Genomic DNA, 6,785 nt, shown 5'->3' on the forward strand with positions numbered 1-6,785 from the left:
ATTGCTTGAACCTGGGAGGCGAAGATTGCAGTGAGCCGAGATCGTGCCACTGCACTCCAGCCTAGCGCCTGACGAAAGAGTGAGACAAAAAAAAAAAAAAAGGAAAAAAGAGAGAGAGACACGATGCAGGCGAGGACGGCCCGGGCCCAGGCATCGAATCGGCAGACACGGTGTTTGGGCTCACAGAGGCCAGCCTGAATAGGAGCACTGCTTTTCTTCTCTTTTTTTGAGACACGGTTTCACTCTGTCACCCAGGCTGGAGCGCAGTGGAGTGCTATCTGCAACCTCCACCTTCCAGGTTCTAGCGATGCTTGTGCCTCAGCCTCCTGAGTAGCTGGAGTTATAGGCATGAGCCACCACACCCGGCCCGCTTTTCTCTTTTACAGCTTTTCTGTTTTCTTTCTTTTTTTTTTTGAAACAGAGTCTCTCTCTGTCACCCAGGCTAAAGTGCAGTGGCGTGATCTCAGCTCACTGCCACCTCTGTCTCTCAGGTTCAGGCAATTCTCCTGCCTCAGCTTCCCAAGTAAGGGGGGCTACAGGCATATGCCACCATACCCAGCTCCTTTTTGTATTTTTAGTAGAGACAGGATTTCACCGTGTTGGCTAGGCTGGTCTTAACTCCTGACCTCAGGCAATCCACCTGCCTCAGCCTCCCAGAGTGCTGGGATTACAGGTGTGAGCCACTGCCCCCAGCCTTCATCTTTTTTTTTTTTTTTTTTTATGTGCTCTCTTTGGAGAAAAATCAGACCTGCCAAATGTCCTAATTTCCTGAGGAGTGAGATTCCAAGAGGATACTGGCATTTCCTCATTAATTCTCTGTTGCTGTTCTCTAGATCATATAGGAACCTGGGGAATGTCACTTGTGGGAAATGGAGGCTCCTTCCACCCCAGGCCAGCCAGCCAGGGAAGGGTGAGGGGGCCCATGCTGCTGACCCCAGGCAGCTAAAACCATCTCTTGTCTGAACCTCCAGACCAGGGCTGCCCCAGAGGCTCCCTCCCACCTGGCCCTGGCTGTCAGCTGGACCTAGTGAATTACGTGTCTTCCAGGAATTGCTCTGCTCCGGCGCCCTGGAAGGGAAGCATGCACAGTGCCTTTGCTGTGATTTTTTTGGCTGTTCCACCCTGGACTGGTTACTTGATTCCCCTGAGGCTCAGTTTCCCCATCTGGACAATGGGAGTGGAAATCGTATTACTCACAGCACTTGAATAGAGATAAACGATTGACACTTTCAGAAGCAGCTTCAAAAGGGGTAGCCATGGAGGACGGGGGATGCTGATGATGATGGTTTTGGTGTGCTGTGGGTTGCAAGGGCCTCTAGATGTCCCTGCTCAGCCCCTCCCTCTAGAAAGGACCATCCACCCATGACTGCTCTTCCTCTGTGGGCACACACCCTGTTCCTGCCTGAGTCCTCCTCAGTCTGTCATGGGGTTGCTGTCATCAGCCCCATTTAGGGATGAAGAGGTGGACACACAAGACTGAGCCAGTCCCAGATCTGACTGGGAAGTTACTTCCAGACCCTGTCATCCCAGAGCCATGTCCCCAACGCGTTCGTAAGCCGCTCTGGGCTGCGTGTTTCCCAGTGGCCACGCCGAGTCTGGGTTGCTCTTAGGCTTCTGCCATTGCCCTGCGTTCTAGCCGCTTCTTTCTCATGGGCCTGGCAGCCATCCAGAGACCCTCTGCACAGCCCCTCCTCCGCCTGAGGCCACCCTACTCCCATGGCTTCTGTCTCCTCGGGGTGACCCTGGGTTGTTCCCATGCTCTGCAAAGCCCCTCCTGTTCACCTTCTGCCTGGACAGCTCAGTCTCCCATTTGTCTTCAAAGGCAGGGAGTGAACTGGGCTCTCCACAGATGGGCCTGCATCACAGAAGCCAATACCCAGGCATGCCTAGCCCTCCCCACGTCCCTAGGAAAGGGAACCACAGTGGCTGCAAGCAGTGCTCTTGTTGCTGGGCCACTCAGGTGGCCACTGTGGCACTGCCAGGGCTGAGCCAGAGGAGAGCCCCCAACTCAGGCAGCTGCAAACTGGGGCCTGTGCTGTGGCTCTGAGTGGGAGGAGGGGCAGAGCCCTGGAACCAGACAAGGCTTGTGGGGAGCTGGGTGGAGTGCCCTCGACAAGGACAGAGCCAGAAAGGGTGGAAACAAGTACACCTGCCTCCTACCCCCCCACCCCAGGGTGGGCTCCCCTCGTGAACACAGCACTCCTCACTGAGCCCAGGTCATTGGCCACCTAGAGTGTCGTCTGGCAGTGCCTGGGCCTGAGATGGCTTCTGTTGCCACCCCACCCCCACCCCCCGCATTCCCCTCCCTGACCCTGCTGTCCCAGGCAGAAGCGGGGATCAGGCCAAGGGTGCTGGTGAGAAGTCCAGCTCTTGCCGGTCCCCGTGAACGTGGCTGAGTTTCCCGCGTCCACGCGGGGCCCAACTGTCCCTATGCCTGGAGGGCCATTTGCAAGATTTTGATGTAAGCTTCAGAAGCCACCAGGAGGTCCGCTGGACACTGTGGCCTCCCTCTGCACCCCGGATTGTGGCCCCTGTGTGTCCCCAAGCATGTTCTTTTCCCTGTCCTGGCCTCCTCTTGGAGCTCTTGGTAGGTGTGAGCATCTGCATGGCGTCCCGTCATACTCCAGAGCTGTTTGTCAGCGGTCCTGCTGTGACAGGACGCCCACTAGGGCTCCGAGAGGGGAGACAGTTGCCATCAGATGAACAGTGAGTAAGGCTGGAGCAGGACTGGAACCCTGAGTGTGCTGTGTGCCTGCAGGCGTGTCTAGGGAGCTGGCCACGGGCATCCTCACTTCTGTGCCCCTGGCACGGAGTACAGGCTTGGCCAGCAGCTGCCCAGAAGCAGCGGGGAATTGCTGAGCTGGAGCCTGGGTGATGGCAGGACCTCCAGGGCAGCCCCTTGCTCCAGTGTTGGGGTTAGATCCACGGCCTAGGGGATAGCAGCCAGCGGCCACAGGAGGCGCCTGGTTACCCCATAAGGGTGGTCTTGCTGCAAACGTTCTCTCCTTTTCTCTCCCACTGGGTACTCCCCCCAACCCTTCTCTCCCCAGCCGCCTCCAGCATGGGGGGTTGCCGAATGCCAGGCAGGCGTCCAGCTGCTGACAGCTCGTCCTCCCTTCACAGGTGTTACTGGGGCCTAGCCACTGTAGCCACTGGGGTGCAGGGCAGGGGCTCCAGTCGCAGCCCTGGGAAAGGCCAGGCTCTTTAATCACTGTGGCTTTCACTGCTGCAGAAGGGGCAGTGCAGCACCTTCTCTCCTGCCTTAAAAGAAGTTGCTACAGGCCAGGCATGGTGGCTCACGCCTGTAATCCCAGCACTTTGGGAGGCCGAGGTGGGCGGATCACCTGAGGTCGGGAGTTCGAGACCAACCTGACCAACATGGAGAAACCCCATCTCTACTAAAAATATAAAAAATTAGCCGGGTGTGGTGGCACATGGCTGTAATTCCAGCTACTCGGGAGGCTGAGGCAAGGAAATTGCTTGAACCCGGGAGGTGGAGGTTGCAGTGAGCCAAGATGGCGCCATTGCACTTCAGCCTGGGCAACAAGAGTGAGACTGTCGGAAAAAAAAAAAATTGCTACAGGTGGGAAATCTCAGAGTGCAGGCCTGAGGGTTTCTACCAGCCTCGAGGATTGGGCCTGGCTAGGCAAGTGCCCAGGATGGGGGTCTATCCGTCCAGTTATCAGCAGTCATTCGTTTCTGTGCCGGGCTGGGGGATAGGGCACCATCCCACCCTTGATGGTACAGGCTGAGTCCAGCGGGGCAAGCCCTACACCAACAACCCACAGGACGCATGCTGGCCAGGGCCTGCTGCACACAGTAAATGCAGGGCGGCCGCTGACCCCCCATCCACTCTGCGAGCTGGAGGATTAGCCCAGTTCATTGATGAGGAGGCCAGGCCCCAGGGAGCACCTGCCAAAAATGAAAGGGGCCCAGCCTGGGAGGGAACACAGGAGCCTGGCATTGAGGCTCCCCAGCTCCTAAGCTGTCGTCTGTATTCCTCTCAACAGCTCAGGGCACGTTGAGGGGTACCCCCAGGTAGGTGGCATGGATGTTTAGTCCCAGGTAGCAGTGAGGCCTCACCATGAAGGGACCACATGTTGGCATGTGCTGTTGCTGGGACAGGGGCAGGATCGGGCAGCCAGGCCCCAGAGGACAGGGTTTGCCATCTTAGAGGGGTCAGGGCCAGGATCGGGTGGCCAGGCCCCAGAGGACCAGCTTTGCCATCTTAGAGCATCTCAGGGATCCCTGTGAACCCAGCTTCACTTGTGAGGAGCTTGGAGGCATTTGGGGACCTTCTCAGCCACACAACCCAGCCTCTATATCCGGAAACAACTTGACCACCTGGGAGGGCAGAATTCCTGCAGAGCAGCCTTGAGAGAGCAGAGGGCCCAGCGCTGTGAGGGATGGAGAGGTGCACCCCACTTAAAGGGGAAAGTCCCACAAAGCCGCAGTGCAGGCTTCAGTGCTTTAATTGAAGTGTTACTAAGGTTACTTGGATACACACATACAACTAGAAAACTCTTACGTTCTTGGTCTTACACAACTGTACAGCTAACACGTACCGGTTAAATACAACCAAAGTCCAAATCTCCGAATAGCGTCAACCATTGATCATGACTTTGCTGAGACTCCTTGCCTCGTGGAGCGGATGAACACTCAGGGTTGCTAGAGGGCTCTGCCTGCCTCTGCCCCCCGTGTGGGAGGGCTCACCTCTTTCCCTTTCGGGGCCTCGGAGAGGCATAATGTGTGAGGGAACTTCATATTAGAGGAATTGGCTCGCTTGATGGAGGCTGAGAAGTCCTGTGTTAGGCTGCAAGGTGCAGAACCAGGAAAGCGGAGGGCAGAGCTCAGGCCACGTACTAAGGCCCCAGAGCTTGGGGCGGGGGTGGGGTGGTGAGCAGCAAGTTCCAGAGTCCAAAGGCCAGAGAACCTGGAGCTCTGTTGCCTGAGGGCAGGAAAAGAGCAACCTAGCTCCAGAAGGAAGAAGCCTGAGTTCCTGTTTCATTAGCTCTGTGCTCCAGCAGGGACCCAGCCCGTCGGATGGTGCGGGCCTGCACTGGGGGAGGATCTTTCCCACCCAGGCCACGGCTCTCACGCTGGTGCCCTCTGGAAGCAACCACACAGATGCACCGGGACAGCCCAGCCATTCACAAGTACCAGGCCACCTGCATTTCCCTTCCAGGAGAAGAGGGCCGGGCTCAGCACCTGCGGCAGCGCTTAAAATACACAACTTTCCCCCCCCGGGCCTCTGGGTATCCCCGAATCCAATCAAGTTGACATCTAAATCATCTGTCACACTCGGTGGGGGAAGCAGGCCCCGGGTGCCTGAATCGCTGGGGAGTGTGCTGCTGGTGCGCGCTGCGTCCGGAGTTCTCACGCCTGAGCCTCACAGACAGCTGCTTCATTGTCATTTTGTTCCCGATCAGGACAGAACAATGTGGCCACTGATTGATTTTCTCTCTTTCATCCCTCCACAGACTGCGGCCCTCAGTGTCACAACGTGGCCTTGGCTTGTCTGCCACAGCGGGAGCTCAGCCAGCCCTGGGCCAGCACTCCGAGAGGTGGAAGGGGCTCCGCCAACTCTGGGGAGCAGCAGCCTTCAGCTGTTCTGAGCTTGAGGCGAGAAGAGAAGTGTCTCTTGCAGCTGTGCCCCCGGGGGCCTTCTCAGCTTTGCAGTGGTTTGTGGGAAGAGATTCCTTCCAGAGGGGCATAGATGGCACCAGGACCGACCTTGGCCTCGGGGAGAAGGACGCCTTGAGATCGAGATCACCTTTTTGGCAGGTCCTGAACTGGGGCCCGGCAGGCAGGGGCAGGGAGGAGCCCTGGGTGGGCGTCAGGGCCCGAAGCACTGCCGGCACAGCCCGTTCCTCCCGGCCTGCCCTGCTGGGGCTGAATTGCCATCTGTAGATGGTGTCCCAGGCCTGGGAAACCAGGTCCCAGGTTGAGACCAGAAAGGTGATGAGGAGAGAACCTGGGACAGATTTTATAAGGGGCAGAAATTCTGCAGGGGGCCTCAGTGACATCCACAAGGCCTTATTAGCAAAGGACACCCAGACCTCCAAGGTCTGTGGACCCCTCCTGCAAAGCTGTAAGTCCCAGCCCACCCACTCAGGGCCTTACCCAGTGCATGGCCCGGTGGGAACACAGATGATCGTGCCCACTCACCGGAGCTGGGCCTGTGGCAGGGTCAAGGTTTCAAGTACCCTCAGGGACCTCCCCTCCTCAGAGCCCACCCTGAGAGGCAGCAGTGACCCCCATCGCACACGCCTGCCGGCCGCACTGGGGGCTCCCTCCCAGCAGACCTCGCCAAGACCAGCAGCACTGGGGTCTCCCTCCCAGCAGACCGCGCCAAGACCAGCAGCACTGGGGGCTCCCTCCCAGCAGACCGCGCCAAGACCAGCAGCACTGGGGGCTCCCTCCCGGCAGACCGCGCCAAGACCAGGAGCAGGTGTAAGCTGGAGATAGCAGAGGGACCCCAGGGTGTGCCCTGCAGATGGCACCAGGGCCACATCCGTCTCGTGTGGAGGACAGTGGCGTCCTCACCCCCCTCTTTTGTCTTGGGCCCTGTCTGCTCCCTGAGCTCCAGGATAAGAATGGCCCCAAGAGACCTGCCGAGATCTCTTCATTGCTGTCACCTCCTCGGTCACTGGGGTCCCTCACCAGTACCTCCCTCACACCTGGGCTATGGGGAGGTTGGCACCTGTCAGTGACTAGCCTAACACCTCTCGTCCACTCCAAGCCACCATTTGAGGGGGGCGGAGGTGTTGGTGTCCTGGCAGGGG

General features: G+C 58.3%; 1 protein-coding gene across 2 annotated transcripts in view; it reads left to right on the plus strand.

Annotated features, from left to right (window-relative positions):
* The window catches only part of KLHL25 (kelch like family member 25), a 35,838-nt gene extending 29,493 nt beyond the window's left edge, over positions 1-6,345 (plus strand). For both annotated transcript variants that reach the window (XM_017509477.2, XM_017509478.2), the window contains exon 4: positions 5,481-6,345. The gene's annotated coding sequence lies outside the window, so the exon portion shown is untranslated. The remainder of the gene's footprint in view (positions 1-5,480) is intronic.
* The last annotated feature ends 440 nt before the right edge of the window (positions 6,346-6,785 follow it).

Source organism: Cebus imitator, unplaced genomic scaffold (assembly GCF_001604975.1).
Source record: "Cebus imitator isolate Cc_AM_T3 unplaced genomic scaffold, Cebus_imitator-1.0 Scaffold416, whole genome shotgun sequence".
In the NCBI taxonomy this organism is placed as follows: Eukaryota; Metazoa; Chordata; class Mammalia; order Primates; family Cebidae; genus Cebus; species Cebus imitator.